At 46.6% G+C, this 15,827-nt stretch overlaps 1 long non-coding RNA gene across 2 annotated transcripts; it reads left to right on the top strand.

The window, feature by feature from the left end:
- Positions 1–217: 217 nt before the first annotated feature.
- LOC139240668 (uncharacterized) lies at positions 218–14,053 on the top strand. 2 transcript variants are annotated; one of them, XR_011588739.1, is made up of 3 exons: positions 218–344; positions 5,914–6,015; positions 13,687–14,053. It is a non-coding gene; the product is annotated as an uncharacterized lncRNA (long non-coding RNA). The 2 variants fall into 2 exon arrangements; XR_011588738.1 differs by lacking the exon at positions 218–344 and adding an exon at positions 2,145–2,174.
- Positions 14,054–15,827: the final 1,774 nt, after the last annotated feature.

The following is a 15,827-nucleotide window of genomic DNA, read 5'->3' as shown; positions in this document are numbered from 1 at the left end:
GAAGCCTCATCCACACCAGAACAGATGTACGGTATCTCTCCGCTGTGCAATGTTTTTTCAGGCTGTGTAACTGGTTAAAGCTCTTTCCACAGTCAGTGCACTGGAACACTCTTAATCGGGTGTGTGTGTCTCGGTGCTTTTCCAGTCACACTGATGTTTGAAATCATTTCCCACAGACAGAACAAACAAACATTTCTCCTTCCACTTTCCAGATCCGATGATATTCAGATCCTGATGACTCGAGTGACTCTGTCAGATCTTGATGTGATGTTTGGTTTGAGTTTCCCGTCTGCAAATCCTCCCCTTCTAATACCCTGCAAACGGAGTTTACAAAAGTCATCACTGTAAGTACAGGATAAAAATTCACAACAGACAATTCTCGTTTGTTCACACGCCCGGGATCATTTAACCCACTCTGTTAATTGCTTTTAGCGACTGAACTTAACGTGTGCCCCACAGCATCTCTCTCACCTTCAATGTGCGAATAGAGCATCACGCCTGCAAATCTGGTTTTCAATTTACTCAGCAAATGTATTGAACAGAAGATGAACAAGTAAACAGATCATGGCCTAATGTTACAGCTCTAAATTCAAAGGAGAAAGTCTGTTATCTAACTCCTCGAGTGGACAAAATAAAGATCCAAAATGCAAGAGTCCCTCGAATCCTTTGTTAAAACATTTCAAATCTTGGCCGGTTCCTTCCTTATTACAGAATTATTCCTCCCTGTGGGAGTCGATATTGGTCAAAAACTACCAATTGTAAATTTGTAACTTTCAGTTTCAAGCTGACCAGATCCTTCTCTCAGAGAATCTCCAAAGAGATTATTTGATTTAAACACAGCTCTCCTCTCCTTCAAATCCAGGATTAGAGTTACCGGGAATTTGAATACTTGACCACATAAATTTAAAAGGGCATGTCAGTGAATTATTCATCTCTCCAGCCTTTAACCGATGAAACTTGTAACACCGAGCCTGAAATTCCACTTACGTGCACTGGATTCCAAACCTGGGACTGTACATGGGGATTCTAATCCTGGGACTGTACATGGGGATTCTATCCCTGGGACTGTACATGGGGATTCTAACTCTGGGACTATACATGGGGATTCTATCCCTGGGACTGTACATGGGTATTCCAACCCTGGGACTGTACATGGGGTTTCTATCCCTGGGACTATACATGGGGATTCTAAACCTGGGACTGTACATGGTGATTCTATCCCTGGGACTGTACATGGGGATTATATCCCCGAGACTGTACACGGGGATTCTAACACTGGGACTGTATATGGAGTTTCTATCCCTGGGACTGTACATGGGGATTGTATCCCTGGGACTGTACATGGGGATTGTATCCCTGGGACTGTACATGGGGATTCTAACCCTGGGACAGTACATGGGGATTCTAACCCTGGGAATATACGTGCAGATTTTAACCCTAGGACTGTTGAACGGGGCCCAGCTCTGCGGCTGGCTCTTCTGTTAGAATTGTGTGGGATGTAAACCGTAAGCTGGGCACTTACCAACACCTTCAGGAGAGAAGGTGAGAAATACGATGGGTGGAGAGTGGGGATAAAACAAATGAGGCGATGATTTCACTCCCGGACACTGGGACCCGGTTGGGAACAGACTGTAGCCCCGCCCACTCTGTACCAAGATGGCTGCGCATGCGCTGTTATGCCATGAAGCGAGCAGGCCGCAATTTGAACCTTCCCACCTTCCTGCACAAAGATGGCGGTTAATCTGGGCCTGTTACCGGGAGAAAAAGCCCGTCGCTGCCAACGCGGGAGTTTCGGGTAATTACTCGGGGCTTGCGGCCTACACCAAATGCTTATGAAGCCTCCCCGCCCAGTTACCGATCGATGGCTTATCTGTGCCCCGCTGATTCTCACGCGGTGCAGAATCCGGCTCCGGCCTGAGCTCGGCTCAGCATGCGTGTGTCTCCACTGCTCACTCTGCGCATGCTCAGCTCACAATGCCGGGGAGATTGACGGCAGCTCCGGACCAATAGGAAGACCTGGGGGGGCGGGACTGGAGGACGGTTGGTCCTCCAATCAATCGGAGTGTGAGAGGGGCGGGGCTTGCGGTCCCCCAGTGGGCGGGGATGAGCCCGGATCTCCATCACTGAGCATGCGTGGCCAGAGTAGCCGGATGTTGGTGGAACAGACGCTTCGGGTAGGCGCTCGGAGATGGTGGCCGCGGGGGAGGAGATGGACCCACGGGTGGGCCGGCGAGCATCATAAATACCCGGTGTTGGTCTCAGGCGCAGAATAATAGCCCGCAGACCCCGTGGTTGCTCCGCGGTGACACACCCGGTTCAGCGGGGTCTCTGGCCGCCATCTTCGGCAGGGCGGGGTCACGGCGCATGCGCCGCCGCCTTGGCCAGGTACAATGAATGGGCGGGACTTCAGGGTCCCAGTGCCCGCGAGACACAGTAACCTGGGCAACAGGCGGATCATCACCTCACAGCAGTAACCTCGACAATAGGTGCAGGAATAGGCCATTCGGCCCTTCGAACCTGCACCGCCATTCAATAAGATCATGGCTGATCATTCACCTCAGTATCCCTTTCCTGCTTTCCCTCCATACCCCTTGAACCCTTTAGCCGCAAGGGCCATATCTAACTCCCCCTTGAATATATACAATGAACTGGCCTCAACAACACTCTGCGGCAGGAAATTCCACAGGTTAACACCTATGAGTGAAGAAGTTTCTCCTCATCTCAGTCCTAAATGGCCGACCCCTTATCCTTAGACTGTGTCCCCTGGTTCTGGACTTCCCCCAAAATTGGGCACATTCTTCGTGCATATAACCTGTCCAATCCCCTCAGAATTTTATATGTTTCTATGAGATCCCCTCATCCTTCTAAACTCCAGTGTATAAAGGCCCAATCGATCCAGTCTCTCCTCATTTGTCAGTCCTGCCATCCCGGGAATCAGTCTGGTGAACCTTCGCTGCACTCCCTCAATAGCAATCACGTCCTTCCTCAGATTAGGAGACCAAAACTGCACACAATATTTCAGGTGAGGCCTCACCAAGGTCCTGCACAACTGCATTAAGACCTCACTGCTCCTATACTGAAATCCATTCGCTATGAAGGCCAACTTGCAATTTGCTTTCTTCACTGCCTGCTGTACCTGCATGCCAAACTTCAATGACTGATGTACCATGACACCCAGGTCTCGTTGCACCTCCCCTTTTCTGAATCTGTCAGATAATCTGCCTTCCTGTTTTTACCACCAAAGGGGATAACCTCACATTTATCGACATTATACTGCATCTGCCAGGCATTTTCCCACTCACCTAACCTGTCCAACTCACCCTGCAGCCTCATAGCATCCGCTTCATAGCTCACACTGCCACCCAGCGTATTGTCATCTACAAACTTGGAAATATTACATTGAATTCCTTTGTTTAAATCATTAATGTATATTGTAAATAGCTGGGGTCCCAGCGCTGAACCTTGCGGTACGCCACCAGTCACTGCCTGCCATTCTGAAAAGGACCCGTTTATTCCTACTCTTTGCTTCCTGTTTGCCAACAAGTTCTCTATCCACGTCAGTACATTACCCCCAATACCATGTGCTTTAATTTTGCACATTAATCTCTCAAGTGGCACCTTCTCAAAATCCCTTTGAAAGTCCAAATACACCACATCCACTGGCTCCCCCTTGTCCACTCCACTAGTTACATCCTCAAAAAATTCTAAAAGATTTGTCAGGGGTGGGTGGAGGGATAGAGGGGAAGAGGTTACAGTAAGATAATAGAGGAGGAGTGGTTACAGGGGAAGGGGAGGGGTTACAGGGTAAGGGGGATAGAGGGGGAATAATTACAGGGGGAGCGATTGCAGTGGGAGGGTGATAGAGGAGGCGGGGTTACAGCGGAAGCGGTAACAGAGGTTGAGGGCTTACAGGCGGAGGGGATAGAGGGGGAGCGGTTACAGGGGAAGGGGGATAGAGGGGAAAGGGTTAGGGGGTGGGGGATAGAGGGGAAGGGTTTACAGGGGAGGGGGATAGAGGGGACGGGTTTACGGGGAGGGGGATAGAGGGGAAGGGGTTAGGGGGAGGGCGATAGAGGGGAAGGGTTTACGGGGGGAGGGGATAGAGGGGAAGGGGTTACAGGGGGAGGGGATAGAGGGGAAGGGGTTACAGGGGGAGGGGGTAGAGGGGAAGAGGTTACGGGGAGGGGGATAGAGGGGAAGGGTTCATGGGGAGAGGGATGTACGGGGATAGAGGAGAAGGGGTTAAAGGGGAGGGTGATAGAGGGGACGGGTTTATGGGGAGAGGGATAGAGGAGAAGTGCTGACAGCGGGAGCGAGATAGAGGGCCACGGTTACACGGGGCGGGGTAGAAGGGGAGGGGTTACAGTGGGAGTGATTACAGGGGAGGATAGACGAGGCGAGGTTACAGGGAGAGGGGGTGGGGTTGCAGCGGGAGTGATATAGAGGAGGAGGGAGATAGAGTGGGAGGGGTTAGAGAGGCAGTTCCCCCCCTCTTCAGCCCCGTATTGCATGGAGCTGACCGACCTGGGGAGGCCTCACAGATTCATCCCTGGTCTGTTCTTGGTTAAGGGGAGAAGGCTGCAATTAGCATAGACCGGTTGAGCCGAATGGCCTGTTTCTGTGAAATGTTACAGGAGGGCGGGTAAATGGAGCTGAGTACGCGCTCTGATTGCGGGATCTTTCTATGCTAGCATTTCAGAACATTAAAAAGTGCGACAGATCGACGCCGTAGGCTACAGGAATGACCGAGGTCCCGTCCCACGCCTGCCTCCGCCCGGTAGGAATGTCACCACCCCAAACTCCTTGTCAAACGGTTTGCCCGTTCGGGTCACCCTGACCCCAACCCACCCGCCCCCAGCCCAACAAGTGGAGGGGGAGGAGGGGATACACGTGGGACCTGTCCACACAGCGCTCGCAGGGAAGGCCCAGTCTCCATCCCTGGCCCCATCTGAGTTAACCTGATCTCGGCCGGTGTGCAGGAATAGGGACATGATTGGAGCTTGATGTCCCGGGGGTGGGATGTGCAAATCAGCCGAGTACGCTGCTCCTACTCGCTATCCAACGGCTCAAGAATTCAACAGCAGGGAGGTTATGCTTAAATGTATAAAACACTTGCTGGGCCACAACTAGAATACTGCGATCAGTTCTGGTCACCACATTACAGGGAAGGTGTGCTTGCACTGGAGAGGGTACATAGGAGATTTATGAGGATGTTGCCCTGGATTGCAGAATTATAGCTATGAAGAAAGACTGGATAGGCTGGGTTTGTTTTCTTTGGAACAGAGGAGGCTGAGGGGAGACTTTTGTGAGATGTATAAAATTAAGAGGGGCTTAGATAGAGTGAATAGGACGGACCTATTTCCCTCAGGAGAGGGTCAATAACATTCGGCATAGATTTAAAGTAATTGGTAAGGGGATATGAGGGGTAATTTGAGAGTTGTGGGGGTCTGGAACTCACTGCCTAAAAGGGTGGTAGAGGCAGAAATCCTCACCACATTTAAAAAGTGTTTGGATGTGCACCTGAAGTTCTGTAACCTACGGGGCTACGGACCAAGGGCTGAAACATGTGATTTAGCTGGATAGCGCTTTGTCTGCTGGCGTGGACACGATGGGCCGAAATGAATTCCTTCTGTGTCGTAAATTTCCACGATTCTGTGACCCTTGTGAAGCGGGTAAGCGTGTATGGAGTGTGTGCCTAGAGCCTGTGCATGGGAGAGGCAATGTTTAGGGTTGGTTGTGAAGCCCTTCACAGGCGAATAGCTTGTCAGCAAAATCTTACATCATAGTGTGGGTGTCATTGCCTCGAAAAGGAGAAGATCTTGGGACATTATTGGAGAACACCGAGGGTTAGTTAAAAGAAGACATTTATTGCTGACTCCTCTGTGACACCAGTCTCTGTCCGATCTTTTATAGATGTCAGGCTAGATGTCACTCCCGTGTCATTGGGCCCAGCCCGGGCTCACAGCCAGCAGAGGGTTCCCCCAACATCTGGGGCGAGTTCACCTCAGTCACCAAGTAAGTAAATACCGACACACTCCTCGGGGACTCCATGTAAATACTGACACACTCCACGGGAATTCCCTGGAAATACTGACACACTCCTGGGGACTCCCTGTGCTACTTGCACACTCCCCGGAACACCCTGTAAAAACTGACACACTCGCAGGGACCCCATGTAAATATCGATACTGTTTCAGGGACCCTTGTAAATACTGACACACTCTCCGGGACCCCTTTTAAACACCGACAAACCCCCAGGGACCCCCTGTAAACACTGACACACTATTGGGGACCCCTGTAAATACAGACGCACCATCAGGGGTCCTTGTAAATACGGACACACACCTGGGGACCCCCTGTAAACACTGACACACTCCCGACGACCCCCTATATGTATAGACACACTCCTGGGGATCACCTGTAAATACTGACACAAATCTGGCAGCTACTTGTAAATACTGACACACTATCGGGGGACCTTGTAAATACAGGCACACTCCTGTCGACACCCTGTTATTACTTACACACTCCTGGATACCCGTTGTAAACACTGACACACACCCGGGAATCCACTGTAAGTACTGACACACTCCCGAGGAGCCCCTGTAAACACTGACAGACTCCCGGAAACTCCCAGTAAAGACCGACACAATCCCGATGACCCCCTGTAAATACTGACACACTCCCTGGGAAAACTCCTGTAGACACTGACACATTCCTTGTGGATCCCCTGTAAATACAGACACACTCCTGGGGGCAGCTTCTGTACATACAGACATAATCCCCGGGGATCCTGTATAAATACTGGAACACTCCCGGGGACTCCCGTAAATGCTGATACAGTCACCAGGACCCCTTGTGAATACTGAGACACTCCCGGGAACCCCTGTAAATACAGATAAACTCCCGGTAAATACTGAAACACCCCTGGTGACTCCCTGTCAGGATTGAGAAAGTCCTGGGGAACCCCTGCTAAGTACTGACTCACTCACTGCAACATTCTATGAATATCAACACTCTCCCGGGCCCCGCTGTAAACACCGACACACCTCTGGAGACCCCCTGTAAATATAGACAAACTCCTGGGGATCCCTTGTAAATACTGACACACTCCTGGCAACACCCCTTGTACACACTGACATATTCCCCGGCGATCGAACATAGTGCCACACTTCCGGGGACCCAGGTAAATACTGACACACTCACAGGGACTACTTGTAAATACTGACACACTCCTGAGAACCCCCTATAAACACTGACACACACCCGTGGAACCCCTGTAAACACTGACATACTCCCGGGAACTAACAGTAAAAACCGACACACTCCCGGGGACCCCCTGTAAATACAGACAAACTCCCGGGGATCCCCTGTAAATACAGACACCCGCGTACATGCTGACATACTCCCGGGGACCCCTGTAAAAACTGACACATTCCCAGGGACACCCGATAAATATTGACACACACCCAGCGACCCGCTGTAAACACCGACACACCTGCGGGGGTCCCTGTAAATACTCACACACCTCTGGGGACCCCCTGTCAACATTCAGACACTCCGGGATATCCCCTGTTAATTACTGACTCACTCATGGTAACCCTCAATGAATACCGACACACTCTCCGGGGACTCGCTGTAAAAATCGACACACACCCAGGGACGCCCTCTAAATACTGACACACACCCGGGGAGACCCTGTAACTACAGACATACTCCTTAGGACAACCCCTGTAGATACTGACACATTTTCTGGGGCAACCCCTGTTGACACTGACACATTCCCTGGGTATCCCCTGTAAATATAGACATACTCCTGAGGACAGCCCTGTACACACTGACATATTCCTCGCGGATCCGCTATAAATACTGCCACACTCCCGGAAACCCCTGCAAATACTGACACAGTCACAGGGACTCCTTATAAATACAGAGTCACTACCGGGGACCGCTGTAAATACTGACTCACTCCCGGTGACTCCCTGTAAACACTGACACACTCCCGTGGGCTTCCTGTAAATACAGAAACCCCCGTACATGCTGACACACTCGCGGGAACTCTCAATAAATATTGACAACTCCCAGGGACCCCCTGTAAAGACTGACAGGCTAGCGGGGGTTCCTGTAAATACTGAAACACCCCTGGGGACCCCTGTCAACACTGAGACATAAGAACATAAGAATATAAGAATTAGGAACAGGAGTAGGCCATCTAGCCCCTCGAGCCTGCTCCGCCATTAAATAAGATCATGGTTGATCTGGTCGTTGTCTCATCTCCACTGAGCCGCCCTCTCCCGTAACCCTTAATTCCCTTATTGGTTAAAAATCTATCTATCTTTGTCTTGAAAACATTCAATGAGCTTTGCCTCATCTGCTCCCCTGGGCAGATAATTCCACAGATTCACAACCCTCTGGGAGAAGAAATTCCTTCTCAACTCTCTTTTAAATTGGCTCCCCTGTTTTTTGAGGCTGTGCCCCGTAGTTCTAGTCTCCCCTACCAATGGAGACAACCTCTCTGCCTCTATCTTGTCTATCCCTTTCATGATTTTAAATGTTTCTATAAGACCACCTCTCATCCTTCTGAACTCCAACGAGTAAAGACCCAGTCTACTCAATCTATCATCATAAGGTAACCCCCTCATTTCTGGAATCAGCCGAGTGAATCGTCTCTGTACCCCTTCAAAAACTAGTACATCCTTCCTTAATTAAGGTGACCAAAACTGCACGCAGAACTCCAGGTGCGGCCTTAGCCATAATTTATACAGTTGCAGCAAGACCTCCCTGCTTATGCACTCCATCCCTCTCACAATGAAGGCCAACATTCCATTCGCCTTCCTTATTACCTGCTGCACCTGCAAACTAACCTTTTGGGATTCATGCACAAGGACCCCCAGGTCCCTCCGCACCACAGCATGATGTAATTTCTCCCCATTCAAATAATATTCCCTTTTACTGTTTTTTTTCCCAAGGTGGATGATCTCACACTTTCCGACATTGTATTCCATCTGCCAAAACTTAGCCCATTCGCTTAACCTATCGAAATCTCCTTGTAGCCTCTCTGAGTATTCTACACAACCCGCTTTCCCACTAATCTTTGTGTCATCTGCAAATTTTGTTGCATTACACTCTGTCCCCTCTTATAGTTCATCTATGTATATTGTAAACAGTTGTGATCCCAGCACTGATCCCAGTGCCACATGACTAACCACTGATTTCCAACCGGAAAAGCACCCATTTATCCCGACTCTCTGCTTTCTGTTAGCCAGCCAATTCTCTATCCATGCGAATACATTTCCACTGACTCCGCATACCTTTTTCTTCTGCAGTAACCTTTTCTGTGGCTCCTTATCGAATGCTTTTCGGAAATCTAAATACACCACATCCATCGGTACACCTTAATCCACCATGCTCGTTATATCCTCAAAGAATTCCAGTAAGGTAGTTAAACATGATTTCGCCTTCATGACTCCATGCTGCGTCTGCTTGGTTGCACTATTCCTATCTAGATGTCCCGCTATTTTTTCCTTAATGATAGTTTCAAGCAATTTCCCCACTACAGATGTTAAACTAACCGGCCTATATTTACCTGCCTTTTGCCTGCCCCCTTTTCTAAACTTAGGCGTTACATTAGCTGTTTTCCAATCCGCTGGTACCTCCCCAGAGTCCAGATAATTTTGGTAGATTATAACGAATGCATCTGCTATAACTTCCGCCATCTCTTTTAATACCCTGGGATGTATTTCATCAGGAACAGGGGACTTGTCTACCTTCAGTCCCATTAGCCTGTCCAGCACTACCCCCCTAGTGATAGTGATTGTCTCAAGGTCCTCCCTTCCCACATTTCTGTGGCCTGCAAATGTTGGCATTGTTTTTGTGTCTTCCACAGTGAAGACGGAAGCAAAATAATTGTTTAAGGTCTCAGACATTTCCACATTTCCCATTATTAAATCCCCCTTTTCATCTTCTAAGGGACCAACATTTACTTTAGTCATTCTTTTCCGTTTTATATATCTGCAAAAGCTTTTACTATCTGTTTTTATGTTTTGCGCAAGTTTACCTTCGTAATCTATCTTCCCTTCCTTTATTGCTTTTTTAGTCATTCTTTGCTGTTGCTTAAATTTTTCCCAATCCTCTAGTTTCCCACTAACCTTGGCCACCTTACACGTATTGGTCTTTGATTTGATAATGTGAATGTTTAAAAATGTATAGAGACATTGAAGTTGAGAACGTGGGAATTGTATAGGGACAGTATAAGCTAACAAAGAATTCATGGCGGAATAGCCATGACATCTCAGACTCGAGACTGCAAAATTTTACAACACTAACACATATTGAAACAAAACCCACAGCTTGCAGAAAAAACCTCAAGGTCTTATTAAATCATGTTATTAACCTGAAACATTGACAGAAGGTCTTTGTTTAAAATCAAACCATACTTAGGTCGGCTTATGAGTGGACAAAGGGAAAGAGGGATCAAAAAGGATAGGCTGAACTAGTATATCACTCTCGTCCTATCTTGTTATCTTTTGCCGAAAATGTATAACCGTCTTCCCTTTACAATGTAACGTCACTTTGTCCATAGGAAGTGGGTGCGATCTATCAGAGTTGCATTTCATCTGTCTGAAAAAGTCCCCGATCGGGATTTGCTTTTTAAATAAAAGCTTGCTTTGTTTAAAGCACAAACGGTATTCGTTTCAGTAATTTTGCTGAACCAGATTGAGAGAAAATAATCTGCATTTACATTTGGTGTCAGAAGTGGGATCTCAACGGACGACTGCCGAAAACTTGCAAATTAAGAGCCAGACTTGCCTTGGACGAGACGATGGGAAAGTGGCCACTGGAGTGAGTATGATTTCAATACTGCTCCAATTTCCCCCGGTTTCAAAAGTCTGAGGAAAGTTTAGCCAACTCGCTGGTCCTCAGGTAGTGTCTAAACGAGATCCAGGACAATCTGGTGAATACCTTTCAAACTTTGAATAGGGATAGATATAGGGAAATTGCGCGGTGACGCAAACCAAGCAGCGACTTGGAAAGATAAGTTAGAATAGGAAAGTATTGCGCGTTGATGCAAACCAAGCGGCGACTTGAAAAGATAGGTTAGAGTAGGTAAGTATTGGCGGTGACGCAAACCAAGCGACGACTTGGAAAGATAGGTTAGAATAGGTAAGTCTTGCGTGGTGAAGCAAACCAAGTGGCGAATTGGAAAGAGTAGATCCGTGCGGCGACACGGAAAGTAGGGATAGTTAAAGCTAGATATGGATAGATGATCAATCCTGAGCCAAATATTAATAGGAAAGAAAAGAGACTCTTGTGAACGTCTGTTTAAATGAGAAATGCTTGTGTGATTTTTACTGTAAAAAAAAAAGCCGGGGAGTTGTGGTTTGTTTCAGCTCCACCTACTTTTTCAAACATAATGAAAGTTATTTTTAACCTTTCGTAGTGTTGTCCTATATGTGGGAAGTTTAAGAGTGTGAACCTTATTGAATTACGTATATTCGGATGAGAAGTTACGGAGCCAGGAAATGCACAAAGGATAGGTTTGTTGAGAAAAAAAAAAGAAAAAAATACATGGTCCCGGTGGCTAAAAAAGGATTTGACATGTTCACTTACTTGTCGAAAGAAAACATTCAGAGAAGGCACAGCAAAACAATTGAGATGTATTCAAAAGGATTAAAAAAAAATATGATGATAAATAACACGACCTTGAGGCTGGAACAATTGAGATAACGAAAAGCAGTCCACAGCCTACGTGCCAGACTTCTCTCTAGTTATGAAAAAGACAAAAAAAAAGGAACCGACTAAATAGGTGCTGAAAGAAAAAAAAATGTTCTGAGATTTTAAATTATGAGAAAAATTCCACTGCAGTCTAAAAAAAAATCACTCCTGTCCAGTTGGCAGAAAAACTCCATTAAATTATAGCTTTCATTGACAGAAGGAGGAAATATTAAAAACCGTAGACGTCTTAAAGAAAGAGTGCACGAACGAGAAACGTACTCCGAGTTCCACTGGGACCTCTGAGAAAGGTATCGATAGACTACTAGTTAAAATGGTTGGCTTTGCATTGACCGAGGCTGATGACGAAATTGAATTTCAGTAAACAAATGTGTGGTCTCGTTTTAAATCAATTAAAAAAATATATCTTTGGCAAGTACTTGAATAAGAAGTTAAAAAATATTGGAGTTTAATCAAATGCTGCCTTTCCTGATGAAAAGATTTTTTTTTCAGATGGTTACGTGAAGTCACGTAATGACATCAGGTCTTCTTACAAACCTGTAAAGGAGTTAACCCTTTCCATTGAGAGCCGTTTCATACTGAACATTATCAATTTGGATTTCTTAATAGAAAAAAACTCACCGAACAGAGGAATGGTGCGATAGTCAGAATAAAAATAAAAACAGAACTAGCTTATGTAATAATACTTGCCTGATACAATAAAGAAATAGATGCTAAAACAAAACAAATTGAAGAGTTAAAAGGCTAAGATAAATAAGCTGAAAGAAATCCAGAAACCCAACTTAACCCTGTCCTCCGATTTCACGGAGTGACCTCGACATGCATGGATATAATGCAGAATCAAGGGACCTGTGGGCCCTGGTAAAGCAAACCCTGAGCCCAACTGAGCATGCCCGATTTCTAACTCACCGAGGGTGTGCTACTCATGGTGCATTGGTGGTTGCTCACCCTAACGATGTCCAGGATCCCCTAAACGCTATCTTTAATGCTCTCACCACGAACCTTCAGAAGCCCATCAGTATGGCCACAGTATTAGAAACTAAACCCAAACGAGAAGAAACTGCCGATGAATTCATGGAAAGATTTATTGAAATATACGGAAGACAATCAGGAGATAATGCCGTCAGGGCAGGAGAGGATTCTCCTCAATTCTGACCCTACCAGCCGGGATATGCAAATTGTAAAACATGGCCGAACAGTCCAATTCCACGGGGACCCCGAGAAGGTCTTAACGACTCTGCAGCATCATACTTGCTCTGACATACCTGACTATGTGGATCCTCATGTGTGGGCAGAGGACCCCTCCCAAGTGGGTTATACTCCCATTGATCTCATTGTGGAGCAAGAACCACGAGTGATACACTTTTGGCTACTGGTGGCACCCTAGACTCCAGGCGCTCGCCCAGAACATCAGTCGTCATTGCCTGGTTTGCCAGCAACATGATCCAGGGAAGGGAATCCCCTGTGATTGGGGTAAAGCGCCCCCACCCGTTGGTCCCTTTGAGATATTTCAGTTGGACTACATTGAGTTGCAAAAAGTTCAGTGTTACAAATATGTGTTAGTAATAGGAGATGTGTTTAGCAGATGGATTGAAGCCTACCCTACCCTGGACCATAAGGTTCAAACTGTTGTTAAGGTGTTAATGAGGGAAACTGTTCCTAGATATGGTATCTCAGCTCGACTGATGACCACCTATGTTCCTTCTCTGACTCAGGCTCTGCGACTAGCTCACAACCAGGTTCGAGAGGCTCACCTCGACTTCCCACTTTTACCCGAATGGATTCGGAAGGGACTAAAGCCACAATGGGAGGGGCCTTTTCAGGTGTTACTCACTACAGCCACTGCAGCCAAGGTTGAGGGGAGGGGTGCCTGGGATCTCCTGCACCACTGCAAGCTCACCACCCTCTACCGAACCTGTTTTAATGGTTATTCCAATTATGTTTCTGTTCCAGACCTCCTCTTCTCCATAGCTGAACAAGGCCGTTGGCATCCTAATTAGAACGTGGGCCAGTTTGAACTTTTACCCGTAGTGATAGACAGCCAGCTACACCGCCGGTGACCGAAGAAGAGAGACGGGAGAACTGAACTCTTTTAATCAGCAAAATAATTGGACTATTCATCTGAAATCTGAGCCATAAGATGAAACTGTCTGTATGCCACAGTCTGTATAATAAGTTGATATATGACAGTCTCGACACATGGGAGGGGAAACAGAGACGTGAGCTCCATGTAAACACCTTTTTGTACATGTCTTATGTTTATGCGCAAAATGGGAACTTTTCTAGATGCTGGGTGTGTTCACATTCCTTATACATTCCAAAGGGGGAATTCCTTTTGCGCCCCATTCCACTAACCCTAACTGAGACTGTCAGATGGATTCAGAGCCAAACTATCACGAGAGAAGGGAGGCCAATACAATACTGCTGAAGCTCTGGAGGGCATCACAGCTGAAATGGTAGCAATAAGGACCGTAGCATTACAAAACCGAATGGCCCTCGATTACCAGTTAGCTGAGAAAGGGGAACGCGTGCCTTTATAGGGTCTGAATGTTGCACTTACATTCCTGATAGCTCAGAAAACATAACCAATCTCGCTGATCACATAAGAAGGGAGGTGAAGCAGTTATCCACACCAGCAGAAGGATCTAGCTGATTTGATAGGCGATCAGATGGATCTTGGAGATCCTATCTAATTGTTGGTTGCCTTAACCTTTGTTGTAAATTTATGATGGCAAGGTTAGCAAATCCTCTTGTGGTCAAGGGCTCCCGAGTTATGATCCAACAAAGTAAAGAACTACTCGACAATAACACAATATGGATCAGGAAAGAGAGGGCGAACGGCTGAATGCGATACTCCTGGATAGTCACCAGGGTTATCATGGAATGAAAAAAGGGGGGAATGTGAATGTTTAAAAATGTACAGAGACATTGAAGTTGAGAACGTAGGAATTGTATAGGGACAGTATAAGCTAACAAAGAATCCATGGTGGAATAGCCATGACATCTCAGACTCGATACTGCGAAATGTTACAACACTAACACATATTGAAACTAAACCCACAGCTTGCAGAAAAACCTCAAGGTCTTATTAAATCATGTTATTAACCTGAAGCATTAACAGAAGGTCTTTGTTTAAAATCAGACCATACTTCGGTCGGCTTATGAGTGGACAAAGGGAAAGAGAGATCAAAAGGGATAAGCTGGACTACGATGTCACTCTAGCCCTATCTTGTTATCTTTTGCCGAAAATGTATAACCGTCGTCCCTTTACAATGTAACGTCACTTTGTCCGTAGGAAGTGGGTGCGTTCTATCAGAGTTGCATGCCTTCTGTCTGATAAGGTCCCCGATCGGGATTTGCTTTTTAAATAAAAGCTTGCTTTGTTTAAAGCACAAACTGTATTCGTTTCAGTAATTATGCTGAACCAGATTGAGGTAAAATAATCTACATTTACAGTTACATCCTCAAAAATTCCAGAAGATTCGTCAACCATGATTTCCCTTTCATAAATCCATGCTGACTTGGACCGATCCTGTCACTGCTTTCCAAATGCCCTGCTGTTTCATCCTTAATAATTGATTCCAACATTTTCCCCACTACTGATGTAAGGCTAACTGGTCTACAATTACTCGTTTTCTCTCTCCCTCCTTTTTAAAAAAGTGGCGTTACATTAGCTACCCTCCAGTCCATAGGAACTGATCCCGAGTCGATAGCATGTTGGAAAAAGACCACCAATGCATCCACTATTTCTAGGGCCACGTCCTTAAGTACTGTGGGATGCAAACTATCAGGCGCCGGGGATTTATCAGCCTTTAATCCCATCAATTTCCCTAACACAATTTCCCGCCTAATAAGGATATCCTTCAGTTCCTCCTTCTCACTAGACCATCGCTCCCCTCGTACAATCGGAAGGTTATTCGTGTCTTCCGTCTTGAAGACAGAACCGAAGTATTTTTACTATTCGTCTGCTTTTTCTTTGTTCCCCATTATAAATTCACCTGAATCCGAATGCAAGGGACCGACGTTTGTCTTCCCTAATCTTTTTCTCTTCACATATTTACAGAAGCTTTTATTTTCCAAGCAAGCTTCCCCTC

This window comes from Pristiophorus japonicus, chromosome 33 (genome assembly GCF_044704955.1).
Source record: "Pristiophorus japonicus isolate sPriJap1 chromosome 33, sPriJap1.hap1, whole genome shotgun sequence".
Taxonomy (NCBI): domain Eukaryota; kingdom Metazoa; phylum Chordata; class Chondrichthyes; family Pristiophoridae; genus Pristiophorus; species Pristiophorus japonicus.
This window is presented reverse-complemented; position numbering and strand designations above follow the sequence as displayed.